Genomic DNA, 16274 nt, shown 5'->3' on the forward strand with positions numbered 1-16274 from the left:
GAGAATCACTTAAGCTCAGAAGTTTGAGGCTGCAGTAAGCTGTGATCGTGCCACTGCACTCTAGTCTGGGTGACAGAGTGAGACCCTGATTTTTCAAATGATACATTAAAATAAAATAAAATTCAAAATATCTCTGATTTCTTGCCCTGCCTTTAGAAGAAAATAATCACATTCAGATTAGAAATTTTAGGTGAGTTTAGTCAATTATCTCTTGCTTAAGCCCTTTCCAGGAAAAAAAAATGTTTATTGGATTAAAAAAAGAAAGTTCTGATGAATTTGAAACAAAGTTTTGATGAACTTTAGTTACTTATTTATTTATTTATTTATTTATTTATTTATTTATTTATTTTGCTGCAAAAATCTTTATTTTTATTTTGGTCCAGGGCGGTTAAAAAGTTGTCTAGTGGCTGGAAGGGGAGGCTCAGGCAGAAGAAGCCCTGACAATTTGAGAGGGGCCCCCCAGAGGCCGCTGGGCTCCTAGTGGTGCTCGAGGGTGAGTGGTGCCTTTCGAAGAGATACTCGCCCAGGCCAGACTCGGCCGGCCGGCCTGCGGAAGGTTGGTCAGGTGATCACCCATCTTCTTGATGAGTTTCACTTCCTCATCTAGGAAGCGGTTCTCCAGGAAGTCCCAGAGATAGGGGTCTGTGGATCCCAGGGCATGAAGGTCCAAAAGGGCTCAGTTTAGGCTCTTCTCCAAGGTCACGGCGACCTCCATGGCATCCAGGGTTTTACCCCACTCATTTTGAGAGGGCTTCTGGATATCCCAGAAGAGGGTACGACTGCCACGCTGGTTTTGCAGCTTCAAGAGGCGCTCTGCGCCCTCGTGCTTCTCCTCCGCCAATTCACAGAAAAAGTGGCCCATGCCTTCCAGAGCCACATCGTGGAGGTCGAATAGAAGCACGGAGAGAGGTAGATGCAGGAGGCTGGCAGATGCAAACTGACCATGCGGCGGACGGCTGCCTCCACCTCGGTGGAATAATTCTGGCGAACCTGGGAGCTGATGGTTGGTCGGCAAGAAGGAGCTAACCGCAAAGACGGTGGTCGCTGGTCCCAGAAACAGGAGGTGGCCGAGAAGGTGGTCTCGGAGGTTGCAAGTGGAGAGGAGATCGGAGGGCAGTGGGAAGCTGGAAGAGAGGGGGTGTCCCCGGGTCTGTTCCTTCCAAACACTGTTGAAGTAAGACACAGATCCGCAGGACCGCTGAACGCGCTTGATGAATTTTAATTTCTTCACAAATTTCATATTAGGTTACAAAAATCCCTACTAGATACGTTTCCATCGAAATGTAGACTTTCTTTAAAAATCAACTTCCAAATACAAGTTATTCTTGTTGTCTATAAAAGAAAAGACTTTTTGAGACAAAGCTTAAAAAGTACTCAGGCTTTAATTGCTAAACCAGAAAAATAGACATTTCAACCTACAGCTGGCCACCATATTGCCTACCTTTAGGCAGCACCACTGCATCCTGGTCCACATTGATGATACCCTGTGCTGTGCTGTGCTGCACGACTGTGTGCAGTGGGCCTCACCTCAAGCAACTGCATGCTCAATTTTATAAAATTGCTTTACCAAGAATAAACACTCAATAAATATTTGTTAATTAACTAGTAGTTTCCATAGCAGCTATTTCATTTGAATGCTGGTGGAATATTAGACAAGTCAGATGCCAGAATTTCCTTTCTTTTTTTTTTTGAGTTGGTGTCTCATTCTGTCGCCCAGGCTGGAGTGCAGTGGCACGCTCACGACCACTGCAACCTCTACCTGCTGGGCTCTGGCAATCCTTCCGCCTCAGCCTTCCAAGTAGATGGACTACAGGTTTGCACTACGACGCCTGGCTAATTTTTTGATTTATTGTAGAGGCTAGATCTCACCAAGTTGCCCAGGCTGGTCTCGAATCCCCGGACGCAGGCAATCCTCTTGCCTCGGCCTCCCAAAACTAGGATTACAGGATTGAGCCACCTTGCCCGGCTCCAGAATTTAATAGTAAAGTACAACATGAGTAGATATTTGGCAATCTTTGTATTCATTCATTAGGAAAAGATTGCCAAATCAGATTTGTAATTCAAATCCGCAGTGTGATAGTATGTATCAACCACGTAAATACCATGAATACCCAAATTCTGTTTTGTTCTTAGAGAAAGACCCGATGACAGCATCTATTCCCAGCACAAAATAAAACTTTCTCCAAGTACCTTGCTCTTAACAAAATATTGTCACATATGTCCTAATCTTTTATTTTCCTTCTCGACAATGATATAAGGTGGCATTATGATCATATTGTTATTTTATTATGATGAGTATACATTGATAGAAACTGAGATTTGGAGATTTGGTAGCATCAAAACCAAAATCTATGCCATCTAACTTCAAGATTGAGCACATTCCACCACAAAAAGCCAAGTTCTATTTAAGCCAATCTTTAGTTTCTACAATTAGCTTTTTAGTCACTTAAAAGTAAGAGCGCAACAAAAGAAAACTATGTTACTTGAAATAATAGTGATAAAGAAAATTGCCATAAGTGAAAATATACAAGTCATTTTTTCCCCTGATTTGAAAGTTTATAAAATTAATGGCATGGAACAAGCATCCTACAGATGACCTTTTTCATTGAGAATCCTGGTGCAGTGGCTCAGGCCTGTAATTCCAGCACGTAGGAAGACAGAAGTGGGAGAATCACTTGAGCCTAGGAGTTCAAGACCAGACTGTGAGCAACATAACCCGATCTTGTCTCTAAAAAAAACTTTTTTTCAATTTTTTAAGAATTCATTTTCCTATAGTGATTGACAACAGTTCACAGAGAAATAGAATAGTAGAACAGAAAGCATTCTTTAGAACACAAACCTATTCAAAAACCTGGGTTCTCTCTTCCACATCCCCCTTGAACCCTCCCATCCTTCACCAACTCAGCTGCCTTCCTGGGCCTCAACTGCCATGCTGGGCTTTCCTTTGGCTCCTGCCTTTCCTAAAAAGGGTCTGTAATGGGTGAAGTCTCAGAGACCAGCAGTCTGGAGGCATAAGACTGTGACCTGATGTTCCAGCAGGAGTGGGGGGTGTTTAGTAAAAAAGGTGGCTGAGGGACAGCATAGTATGATTTACCATGGAGCAGGCAACAGCCCTACTTCCTAAAATTCCTCTTTCCTACACCCCTGCCGGCAACTCTTCAATTTAGCACCCTCTTTAGTCATAGACCTGCCTACTCTCAAATTTCATTCTTTCTACCCTGGGCCCAAACTTCTTTTGTCAAAAGAATTGCCAGAAAGCCCAGCTCTGTCTGTCCCTTTACTGTTCCCTTAAACTCTTCCCTCTATTTTCTGACCTCCAGCCTCAGAGCCACTTCCTTCTGCCTTGGCCTCTCCTTAGGCTGCACTTACTATCTCCTGGCTGTTGTCTTCACCAACCTTCTTCACACCTGACGTTCATTTCTCATATACTTACCTCAATTAAAAGGAGAGAGAAAAAAGGGAAGCCGAGGTGGGAGGATCGCCTGAGCCCAGGAGATTGAATCTGCAGTGAGCCATGATCGTGCCACTGCACTCCAGCCTGGGTGACAGATTAAGCCCCCAACTCAAAAAAAAGAAAGAAAAAAAGAAGAAGAGAGAGAAAAAGAGAGAGAGCATACTTTTTCCCAAAAATATTAGCTTAGTAATAAACTTATATTATATCTATAATATGATGGCATATGACTCCCCAAAATGAAAGATAAGCAGATAACTGAGGTTGGGAAATACTGAACTAATCCAAGTCTTCTTTGGAAATGAGAAAACTGTAATCTTATGATGCTACATAAATTGCTCAAAGTCACAGAGGTGTCTAGTGCCAAAGTCTGAGCTATCCTTAGCATTTTTTTCAGTGTCCCCAAAAGCAGAGACATATTCAGAATAGCTGTGGTTATTCAACACAGAGACATAACATGCCTATTATAAAGAAGCCCAATGTTCCTACTCATTGGAATATAATTTAATATTTCTTTGTTTAAAGACTTTCAAGTCTTTTCCCCTATTTTCAATCACAGACTCAAATTGTAGGGAAAAAAAGTTTGTTAAGATTTGGGGAAAGAGGCCAGGTGCAGCGGCTCATGCCTGTAATCCCAGCACTTTGGGAGGCTGAGGTGGGACGATTGCTGAATCCAGTAGTTCCAGATCAGCCTGGGCAACACAACAAGACCTTGTCTCTACATAAAATAAAAAAATTAGCCTGGCATGGTGGCACACAACTGTATTCCCAGCTACTCGGGAGGTTGAGACGGAAGGATCACCAGAGCCCAGGAGGTCGAGGCTGCAGTGAACCGTGATTATGCCACTGCACTCTAGCCTGAGCAACAGAGTGAGACTCTCACTCAAAAAAAGAAAAAGAAAGTTGGGGCGTGAGATGTGGCTACCAAAATATTATCCCACAGTAGGCCCTATTTGAGCTTATTAGTGTAAACACATACACACATGCTACACTAGGCTCAGAGAAGTACCTAGGTGATAGATTTGAGTAAGAAATAAAAATTGCATGTTTTTTCTTTTAGTGATGGAGGATTAAATGAAAAAGTCATACTGGGGATCTTTAAAAATGATAAACAACACCTGAAGTTTTTCCAGAGACCTCTAAATGCTACAAACATTCCACTGTAAGAACTTAGTTTTTTGTTTTTATTGTTTTGTTTTTACGAAAGAAGGTAAAGATAATAAAGACCTGTTACCCAATTCCAGGCTGAGGCTGAGTCACTGTGTAAACACACTTCAACTACCAGCCTGCTTTCTCAAGAGTGAATCAATTGCTTTGAGCAATGAATAGAGTGAGTTCTTTCAGATTTCATCCCACAGAATAGAGCTACTCATCATTGTTCTGTGGAAGAATGCGTATAAGTCAATATCTTCTGGGTTTGTTAGCTATCTTCTATTTTGGCATTTGTATTTGTCCAAGCAGGTTGCAAAAATGAGCCATGAAGAGAGGAGAGGTGATATCGTGTCAAAAGGGCAGAAGGGCCAAGGAACTCAGAGGCCTAAATTTTGTCTGTGGCCAAAACCAAATAAAACTCTACAGCCATGGAAAAAGGAAACTTTCCAACATATTCACAATAAAACGCAACGAACTAATTTCAGTCTTTTTTTCCTTCTTTCTCAACAAAATTCCACTCTCAGGAAAAAACTGGGGCATTATTGTTCCACTTTCCTTCAGTCACTTAGTAACTAGTCTTCAGCAAGTCATTTAAGCTTTATGAACTGCAGCCTCCCAGCTTGTAAAATAAAATTATGCTAATATTTCCTACTGTTAGGCTAAGAATTAAATGAGATAATATAGTAACAGCTGACAAAATGACAGCTATTATTTTGATGATGATGCATGACAGTCACATGTCACTGGAAAGTAGCTTGACGATTACTCAAGTTATTTACAATGGTAAGAAGCAAAGGTGGCCAGGGAGGTGGCTCACACCTATAATCCCAGCACTTTGGGAGGCCAAGGTGAGAGGAATGCCTGAGCCCACGGGTTTGAGAACAGCCTAGGCAACTTGGTGAGACCACATCTCTACAATAAATCAAAAATAAAAATAAAAAGCCAAACGTAGCAGCGTGCGCCTGTGGTTCCAGCTGCTTGGAAGGCTGAGGCGGAAGGATTGCCTGAGCTCAGCAGGTCAGGGCTGCTGTGGCCATAAATGTGCCACTGCACTCCAGCCTGGGCGAGGGAGTGAGACTCCAACTGAAAAAAAAAAAAAGAAAGAAAGAAAAAGGGGGAAAAAAAGGGTAAAGGTAAAAAGCTTTAAAAAAGAGAACACATTCCCTTCCCCTTAGGATTTTCCTAAATAATGATTCCAGGTTTAGAAAAAGTCAGTAGCCAAGACCAAAGAATATTTTCTGCATTTTTCTCATAAAACTCAACCAGTCCTCACAAGAATGAACCTTGTACTGACCTATGTAGACTAGAGTTACCAAATTCAGTAAATATTTTGGAGGCCCAACTAAATGTGAATTACAGATAAACAAGAATTTTTTTTTAAGAATAAGTACAGTATGTCATAATGTATTTGAAGTATATCTTTATTTAAAAAATTATTTGTTGTATATCTGAAATTCAAATTTTTTGTTTTATTTTATTTTAGAACCAGGGGTACATGCTAAGATTTGTTACATAGGTATATTGAGTGATGTCGAGGTTTGGGCTTCTGATGAGCCCGCCCCCTCATCCCTCATGGTAAGCAGCTCTTATTTCCCCTTCTTCCCTCCCTTCTTTAGTAGTGCCCAATGACTGTTGTTCCTATCCTTGTACCTGTGTGTGTACAGTATTTAGTTCCCACTTATGTGTGAGAACATGCAATATTCAGTTTTATGTTTCCATGATAATTCGCTTAGAATAATGGCCTCCAGCTACATCCATATTACTGCAAATGAAATGATTTCATTCATTTTTATGGCTGTGTAATATTATATGGTGTATATGTACCACATTTTCTTTATCCAGTCCACCACTGATGGGCATCTACATTCGTTCCATGTTTTTGCTGTTCTAAATAGTGTTGTGATAAACATACAAGTATAGATGTCTTTTTGGTAGAATTCTTTATGCTCCTTTGGGTATATAAGCAGTAGTGGGATTGCTGGGTGTAATGGTAAATCTATTTTAGTTCTTTGAGAAATCTCCAAACTGCTTTCCACAGGGGATTAACTAGATTGCATTCCCACAAGCAGTGTACAAGCATTTCATTTTCTCCACAGCCTCGTCAGCATCTGCTGTTTTTTGACTTTTTAATAATAGCCATTCTGACTGGTGTGAGATGGTATCTCATTGTGGTTTTGATTTGCATGAAAGTCAAATTTAATTGGGGATCTTGTATTTTATCTGGGAATCCTAATGAACACCTGGACCCTAGAAATAAGAACAATCCAGATAGTGCACCCAGAGCCACCCTCAAAGACCACAAGTATGAGCCTGGGGACTGATGAAGATATTTAAAGGAAATGAAAATGTGGTATTTACCATCACTGGCTTGAGTGGGTTTCTTTTTCTTGCAATCAAAATGACTTGTCTACCAAAACATTTATTTTGTCTGTTTTAGTTTTCATATCTTAAAAGATGGAGGAGTAATATCTGCAAGGCTCTTGTAAAGAGAAAATAGAAGCTAAATGTGAAAGTACATTGTAAACTAGGTTTGGGGGACTTCTGAGCAAAAATACTAGATTGAACACATGCTCCTTCCAGAAACCTTGCTAAAATAACAGGACAGGGATTTTTTTTAAAGCATAAACCCAAAAGGAAAGAGAAAACAGATCCTGAAAGGACAAAAAAGATACACCAGCAACAGAAATCCTTTTGGGTACAGGCAAGTGAATGAAGCTGTCTTGGACCTTCTAGACAGACCAGCTAAATGCCATCAACTGACCTCAGACAACAACAAGAAGAGAGGAACAATTCCCTAAGTTCTATTCAAATTCTTAACCGCAAGATGATGACATGTAATAAAATTGTAGTTGTTTTAATGCATTCATTTTGAGTGACAAATTACACATTACACAACACTGGAACACATAACAGAAGGCAGAATGGGTTTGGGGTGTTTAAGACATAGGGCACTATAGGGCACAAGTATAGATGCATTTCTAACTAACTACAGAAGAGTTCACAAGGATTGTGACTTCTCATCTGGCCTTAAAAGATAAATAGAAACAAGAACTTTGGATTCTATAGCATAAACTTTAAAAACTTCTCTCTTCCAGAGGACTTTTGAGAATCCTAGATACTGGGCTAAAGATTCACTCAAATTATGGGGAGACACAAAAAATAAACAGAAGTCAAATCCAAGGCAGTCAGTGGGAAGAATAACTGTATTAAAAATATTAGCTTCGATTCTAAAAATAAAATATAAGAAATACATTACTTCCCAACACCTTTCAGATTATTGCTACCTGCAGGTTTTTGTTGCCAGTGCAGAGTCCCTGAACTTTTAATTATGTATTATTGCCTTTGCTTTTTATGGACTACATTAGAAAAAGACTATTTTTGGTGCAACTTACAGAATACCAATTGAAACCAGCATAAGCAATGGGAGAACTTAATTCATAAAACCCAAAAGTTGACACATGAAACTGACCTCCAAGAGTTTAATCAATATTTTTATTTTCTCTTTCATTCTCTCTCCTTCCCTCTGTGTGTTGTCTTATTCTTTCCTACTAAGCAGAGTCTTCCACCCTGATGTTGTTCCGGCCATTACTTAATAAACCCAGAGAAAAGTGAGTTTCTTCACCCTCCCCACCCCCACCACCCTTCCTTACTAATATTTAAAAACCCAGAGAAAATCTCTGATTGGCTAACTTGCTCATATCCCCACCCTTAATCCAATCATTGATGACAGGGTAATATGATTGACCAGTGTCACAAAAAGTGAGTTAATATAATCTGCAGCCCCAACAGAACCACTTGTTTTTTTGTGTTTTTTTTTTTTTTGAGTTGGAGTCTCACTCTGTCGCCCGACTGGAGTGCAGTGGCCGCTCCGGCCACCGCAGCCTCGACCTGCTGGGCTCCGGTGATCCTTCCGCCTCAGCCTTCCGAGTAGCCGGAATTACCGGCATGCGCTATCATGCCTGGCTGATTTTTTGATTTATTGTAGAGATGAGGTCTCGTTGCCCAGGCAGGTCTCAAACCCGCAGGCTAGAACCACTTGTTATGAAGTAAAAGTAATGACAATTCCTACTAAAGATGAAGGAACAGTGTTATAAATCAGAAGCAGGATGAAAGTGTTTTCTTTTTAAAAAAAATGCCCAGCACATGGATATAATAACTAACTTTGTTTGCAGAATTGCAATTTGAACAATGGACCCTCACAATTTTAAAGGATTCGTAATTTGTATTCCTCATATCCTCTTTCCTCATTCTACCTAAATCTAGACTAACTCTAGACTTTAAAAATCATAATCCTGGAAGAGTTAAACAACTTTTCATATCACATAAAGATCAGTGAATAGACCTTGAACAGAACTCACCATGTCTACATTTCTGACATATGCAGCAAAGGTAAAAACACTCAAGCAAGGATATATAATTCTTCAGAAAGCAAAATAAAAATATAGACAACAAAAATAATGTGAGAAGTAGATAAATTTTCCACTCCTGCACAACAGATTTTATTCCCAAACATCTCATTCCCTCCCAAAAACTGCAGTGCAGTTTTTGCAAACACAATGGGTTACATAAGTTGGATTATGTACTCTATGCAAACTCTGAAGCCAGCTGTCCATACAGTTCTACTTTCCAGATAGGAAAAAGCACCACAGTTTCAACACAATGCTGGATAGATATGGATAAATTCTAACTCATTGATTTCAAGTTAAAAGAGGAAAATAGGCTGGGCTTGGTTGCTCAAACCTGTAATCCCAGCACTTTGGGAGACCAAGGTGAGGGGATTGCCTGAGCCTGCAGGTTCAAGAACAGCTTGGTGAGACCTCATCACTACAATAAAAAAATTAGCTGGGCATGGTAGCACACACCTGTAGTTCCATCTACTTAGAAGGCTGAGGCAGAAGGATCGCCTGAGCCCAGCAAGTAGAAACTGGGGGATGGCCATGAAAATGCCACTGCACTCCAGCCTGGATGACAGAGTTGGAGTAAGACTCCAACTCAAAAAAAAGAAAAGAAGCCGGGTTCGGTGGCTCAGCCTGTAATCCCATGCCTTGGGAGGCTGAGGTGAGTGGATTGTCTGAGCCCGCAGGTTCAAGACCCGCCTGGGCAGGTGAGACCTCATCTCTACAATAAAATAAAAAAAAACTAGCCGGTCGTGGTAGCGTGCGCCTGTAATTCCGGCTACTCAGAAGGCTGAGGCGGAAGGATCGCCAGAGCCCAGCAATTCGAGGCTGCGATGGCTTATAGCAGCCTCAACCTGCTGGGTTCAGGTGATCCTCTTACCTCAGCCTCCTGAGTAGCTGGGACTACAGATGCATGGCAACACGCCCAGCTAATTTTTTTATTTTTTGTAGAGGTCTTGCTATGTTGCCTAGGCTGGTCTCAAATTCCTGGGCTCAAGCAATCCTGCCACCTAGACTGAAATTACAGTCATGAGCCACTGCGCCAGGCCTTAATTGTGGATTTCTAACCCCCAGAACTGTGAAATGATGTTTCTGTTGTATAAGCCAGGGGTCCCCAACCCCCATGCCATGAACCACTACTGGTCCATGGCCTGTTAGAAACTGGGTTGCACAGCAGGAGGTGAGCAGCAGGCAAGCAGAGCTCAACTCCTGTCAGATCAGCTGTGGCATTAGATTCTCATAGGAGCACAAACTCTATTGTGAACTGCATGCAAGGGATCTAGGTTTTGAGCTCCTCATGAGAATCTAATGCCTTATAATTCCCCTGCCCTTCCATGGAAAAATAGTCTTCCATGAAACCAGTCCCTGATGCCAAAAAGGTTAAGGACCTTCGGCATAAGTCACCCAGTTTGTAGAACTTTGTTATGGCCAGCCCCAGAAAACAAATATATTAAGCAAGAAGTCACATGTTAGAAAAGAAAGAGGAAGCACACTACCTCTGATAACAACTTTAATCTTTTATTATTGCATTTACTTCTGACAAAAGGTTTAGTCTATTCTCTCCAGACAAAATAAAAATCAGAAATTAAAGTAACTGCCTTCATAACACAAATCCAAAATTACACTATGTTTTATTCAGAAAAATTAGATTTCTTTCTGATTCCTAAATTATCTAGATAGTAGTCTTAACACTCAACATCAGCTGGTCATTGTGAAGTTAACCCTGATTTTAAGTAAAAGGATTTAGATACCCTTTGACCAAAAAGACCTCACACCCCCATTTCTCCCTGTTAGCCCAAAAAGAAGAGACTAGAAAAGACTGGGATTTTCCTCTCCCAATCTGAGACTGTTGCTAAGCAAACTGGTTCTAGTTTTATTATATGACCTAATCCTCCTTCTCAGTTCTATGTGGGTTACTGTTTCTTCTTATGCAAGTAGTGGGGGTGGGGAAAGTAGAGATAGTTTTGGAAATACAAAAGTAGCAATCCTCACTCTCTATAATAGTATATATATCATGCAGAATTGGGATTCAGTATCTGCCTAGGAGACTAAGATTCCTCAAATTTTTGTTTCAGATGTGTCAGTATTCCATCTGGTCAAGAAAAATAATTCAAAGCTTTAGTGAGGAATTATAAACCTGATATCCCTGACTGCATAACTCCAGCCAGTTTTTTGTATAAGCCAGTGTACAGTTTTGGCAAAACTATATGGTCCCTAGCTACCTATTCTTTGGTCAATCTGAGCATGAAATTCAATTGTGTTTCTAGTAGGTAGGAGGAAAGCAAGATGCGGTGAAGGCAGTTATCAATTGGTCCTTGGTCTGGGAATTATGGGATTTATTGCCATTCTGACCTCAACTGGAGTCACAAGCAGGCATAGCTGTAAAACAGGGTCCTGGATTTTTGCATCATTCAGGAAACAAGGGTTCTAGGAGAAATACGTGGTCCTGTCTTGTCTCTGTTATGTTTTTGTTAGAAAATGTGGCTGTTTATCCAATTGCAGAAGCTCACGCGAGAATGCAGAGCATGGTAGATGCGCCAACCCATGCATTCAAAACAATGGCATTGGTATTTTGATAAGTACTGTATCGAATCTATAGATTGCTTTGGGTAATTGGCCATTTTAACAATATTAATTCTTCTTTTCCATGAACACAGGAGGTTTTTCAATTTGTTTGTGTCCTCTTCCATTTCTTTGATCATTGTTTTATAGTTTTTCTTGTAGAGGTCTTTCCATGTTCTTATTTAAATTTATTCCCTTTTTTGTAATTATTGTAAATAGAATTACTTTTTTGATTTTTTTTTTTTCCAGCTAGTTCATGCTACTGATTTTTGTCAGGCACAGTGACTCACACCTATAAGCTCAGCACTTTGGGAGGCCGAGGTGAGAGAATTGCATGAGCCCAGAAGTTTTCAAGACAAGCCTAGGCAACATAGTGAGACCCTGTCTCTACAAAAAATAGAAAAAATTAGCCAGGTGTGGTGATGTGTACTTGTAGCCGCAGGTACTTAGGAGGCTGAGGCTGAAGGATTGCCCAAGCCCTGGAAATTGAGGCTGCAGTGAACTGTGGTCATGCCACTGCACTCCAGCCTGGGCAACAAAGTGAGACCATGACTCAAAAAGAAAAAAGGAAAAGAAATGCTCCTCACCCCTACTGGTTTCTCCTGAGAAAGCTACTGATTTTTGTGTGTTAATTTTTATATCCTACAACTTTGCTGAATTTGCTTATCAGATTTAAGTTTTGGCCTGAAAGTTATTTTAGTTATGTGTCTTTACATCTGATAGTTATCATGTGATCAGGCACCTGGTGTTGCAAGCTCAGACGTTTGAAAATGGACTTAGAGTCTATAATACTGAGTGATCTTTCATAGAAACAAAGAACTGAGTATCACATGTTCTCACTCATAGGTGGACCTTGAACAACTATCTTAATACTATAAGAAAAAGATTGACAGTAGAGGGAAACTGCAGGGGTGTGGGTGGGGCAGGGAAGTGGGATTGACAGTAGTGAGAAATTCTCTGGTGAAGGGGTGGCACACCTCATCAACAAGGATACCTGCACAATGAATATTTGTATACCTAACTGAATTGTACCCCACAATTTTAAAATAAAAAATTTAAAGGCAAAAAAAAAAAGAAAATGGAGTTTGCAAATTTAACTTTAAAAAAGACAAGAGCCTGAAAAATTATGAACATTCACACACACACTTGTTTATTAACCATACTACCTCACAAGATCCTGGATAGAATATCAAATGAATCCGCTTATTGAACCAGAAGGGGGCAGAGATAAGGGTTAAAGCATGGAGGTAAGACCTGGGAGGTAAAGTCTAGTAGAATAGAAGGTATTTGACAGACCAGGCTTAGGAACATGGAGGAGATTCTAGAAAAAAGGTAAAGACCTTGGAAAACAAAGAGCATCAATATCCAGCCTCAATTTCAGGGTTTCTGAGGGTAGATGCTGACTATAGGGAACATCTTGTGAATGAGATGGTGGTGTTAGACTCTGTCTCAAAATGGATAACCCTGAAGATGAAATCCACAAAGAGAAAAATCACATGAATTAAAACTTCCGTAGTCTATCTTTAAACATAATTTTTTGGGGGAAAAAAATCTATTTTAAACAAGCATTTAGAAAAACATCCTTTTCCTGGCATGATTATTATGTGCTTCATGTTGGCAGGAAGACTTCATTTCCAGTGATATTTTCCAATTGTTAAAATAAAAAAAGTCTCTGCCGCTTTCTTTGCAATCCATAATTTTATATTTTTAATTTAGATAACTCAAGTGTCTCAAAGCAGAAATAAGCTGCATATTCATGAGCCCTGATTTGCTGTAATCATTATTTCTGAGGCTCTGCATCAGTGAAGACTCCAAATACTTGAGTCCTTGTTCTCAAGCAATTATAACAGATTGGCCTGGAACTGAGGGAGATGGGAGACCCCACTTCATTTTCTCTTTGAAGGGCTCTATTGGTCTATCTGAGGTCAACTTTCTTTGCTCCCAAACAGGGCTGATAATTAGTTGCTTCAACATTGGCAGGAGGAATAAAAGTCTATTTAATATGTTAACTAGAGAACTGTTAACTTTTCATCAATCAGTCTTTGGACATAAACAGCAAAGGGAAAACCAAAGGAAAAGGAGATATATGCCAACACACAGAAAGGCAAATACTTATGATCTCACTTGGAAACAGACAGTAGAAAGGTGGTTACCAGAGTCTAGGGGGAAGTGAGAGAGATGGGGAAAGTGAAGATGTTAATCAAAGAGTATAAAGTTTCTTTTTCATTTTTCATTTTTCATTTTTATTTTTTAATTTTTTTGTAAAGACAGAGTCTCACTATGTTGCCCAGGCTAGTCTTGAATTCCTGGCCTCAAGCGACTCTCCTGCCTCAGTCTCCCAAAGTACTGGGATTACAGGCATGAGCCACAGTGCCCCATACAAAGTTTCAATTAGATGGCAGGAATAAGTTTCAATGAGCTATTGCACTGACCACCATTAATAATAATGTATTTTTCAAAATTGCTAAAAGAATAGACTTTTAACATTCTCTTCACAAAAAGGATAAGTTGATATGTTAGTTAGCTTGATCAAATATTTGTATAATGTATACATAGATCAAAATATATTGTTCTCCACAAACATATACAGTTATTTGTCAATTTAAAAAACAAAAATTTTAAAAATTATCTTCAATTCCAATAAAGAAAATATATGCCAATAATGTTTTATATGTGAAAAATATGGATGTAGGAATAAAAAAACTAAAGCATGGCCAAAGGGTTGAAATAAAAGATACCAGGAACTGTCAAAACATCTAAAAATCATCTCTCTTCCTGTCTAAAAGTTGGTTTCTCTTAGTAGAAATAGCCCAGGTCTGTGTTTCTAAGAAATGTGAGTCTGAGGTCAGGCACTGTGGCTTATGTCTGTAATCCCAGCACTTGGGCGGGGGCGGGGGCCAAGGTAGAAGAATTACTTTCCCAGGAGTTCAAGACCAGTCTGGGCAACATAGCAAGATCTTGTCTTTACAAAAAAGAAAATCAAAAAAATTAGCTGAACATGGTGGCACAACCCTATAGTCTCAGCTACTTGGGATGGTGAGATGGAAGGATCACCTAAGCCAAGTAGGTCGAGGCTGTGGTGAGCCATGATATTGCCACTGCACTTCAGCCTGAGTGACAGAGTGAGACCATGACTCATAAATAAATAAACAAACTGCAGGTCTTGGGACAATGTTCAGCTTCCTGGTGTGGCTCAAGTCTATATCTTTAGAAATCTGACCATCTGTGTCTTAAAGAAAAAAAATTTTTTTCGTTTGTTTATTTGTTTAGGTAAATTTGAGATATATTATCAGCATCATAAAGCTACAGTGTATCTATCCATTGATTTCTAGAATTAATCTATGCTAAGGAAATAATAATCTTTTGTTGTTGAAGGCAAGGACTACATCTTAATCTTTGTAGCCCTGAAAATACTTAGTAAAATGCCTCCCAATAAATTAAATAATACAGAATTGTCCAATTTTTGTGGTTCCCCTACTTTTCCCTGACTCCTTCCCCACTGTGTCATTCACCAAAGACAGAGCTACTCTTCCCCACCTCTGAACCTTTGCACCTGCTGTTCCCATCCGAGAATGTTCTCCCCCAATCTCTCCAATGGGCTGGCTTATTCTCCTGCTTCAGTTTTTGGCTTCCAAGTCACTTCCTCACCAAGGGCATCCTGGATCATCTGTTGTGAACCCCAGCTACTTGCTATCTTACATCCCTGGTGGCTTCTTTTTTTTTTTTTTTTTTTTTTTTGAGTTGGAGTCTCACTCTGTCGCCCAGACTGGAGTGCAGTGGCCGCTCCCGGCCACCGCAGAGCCTGCTGGGCTCTGGCGATCCTTCCGCCTCAGTCTTCCAAGTAGCCAGAATTACAGGCATGCGCTACCACGCCCGGCTAATTTTTTGATTTATTGTAGAGATGAGGTTTCGCCGCCCAGGTGGGTCTTCTTTAATTGTGCCCATCACAATCCGAGTGACCAGGTGGCATATTCTTAACCAACATGTTAATTGCTGAGTAAAAGTGGGCAAAAGAAGGCAATGGTGCTTACTCCTACTTATCTTAGGTTAGAATTAGAAAATGTAAGCTGGGCTCGATTGCTCAACCTGTAATCCCGCGCCTTTGGGAGGCTGAGGTGAGTGGATTGCCTGAGCCAGAGCGTTCGAGACCCACCTGGGCAGCGAGACCTCATCTCTACAATAAATAAAAAAATTTAAAAATAAAAAAAATCAGCCGGACGTGGTAGCGTGTGCCTGTAGTTCCAGCTACTCGGAAGGCTGAGACGGAAGGATGGCCGGAGCCCAGCAGGTCGAGGCTGCGGTGGCCGGGAGCGGCCACTGCACTCCAGTCTGGGCGACAGAGTGAGACTCCAACTCAGAAAAAGAAAGAGGGGGGGTGGGGAGAGAGAGAGAGAGAGAGAGAGAAAATGTATACTTGATTTTCTTTCTTCATTATTTAAATAATTAATTACTTCATTCCACGATGCAAGTTTAGCACGTCGGTGGACTTCGAAGTCTTCAGTCCCCAACCTGAGGCTTTGGCTTAGTCCCAAGCAACTATTAAAGCCTCTAAAATTAAGATTGTTATTACATTGGGAATTTTTGTGTTTCTTTGGAAAATTGAGCCGTGTTTGCTATTCAAGAAATCGGTTCTTATACTTCAGTCTTTTTTCCTGGTTTGATTACAGAGAAAATGCAGGTCGAGTCTCAGGACAATGATTAAAATGGCATCT

At 40.4% G+C, this 16274-nt stretch overlaps 1 pseudogene; it reads right to left on the reverse strand.

The window, feature by feature from the left end:
* Window positions 1–335: 335 nt before the first annotated feature.
* LOC103276198 overlaps window positions 336–16274 on the reverse strand; it is a 16206-nt pseudogene continuing 267 nt past the window's right edge.

Source organism: Carlito syrichta, unplaced genomic scaffold, assembly GCF_000164805.1.
Source record: "Carlito syrichta isolate Samal-C Ts95f unplaced genomic scaffold, Tarsius_syrichta-2.0.1 Scaffold315958, whole genome shotgun sequence".
Lineage (NCBI taxonomy): Eukaryota > Metazoa > Chordata > Mammalia > Primates > Tarsiidae > Carlito > Carlito syrichta.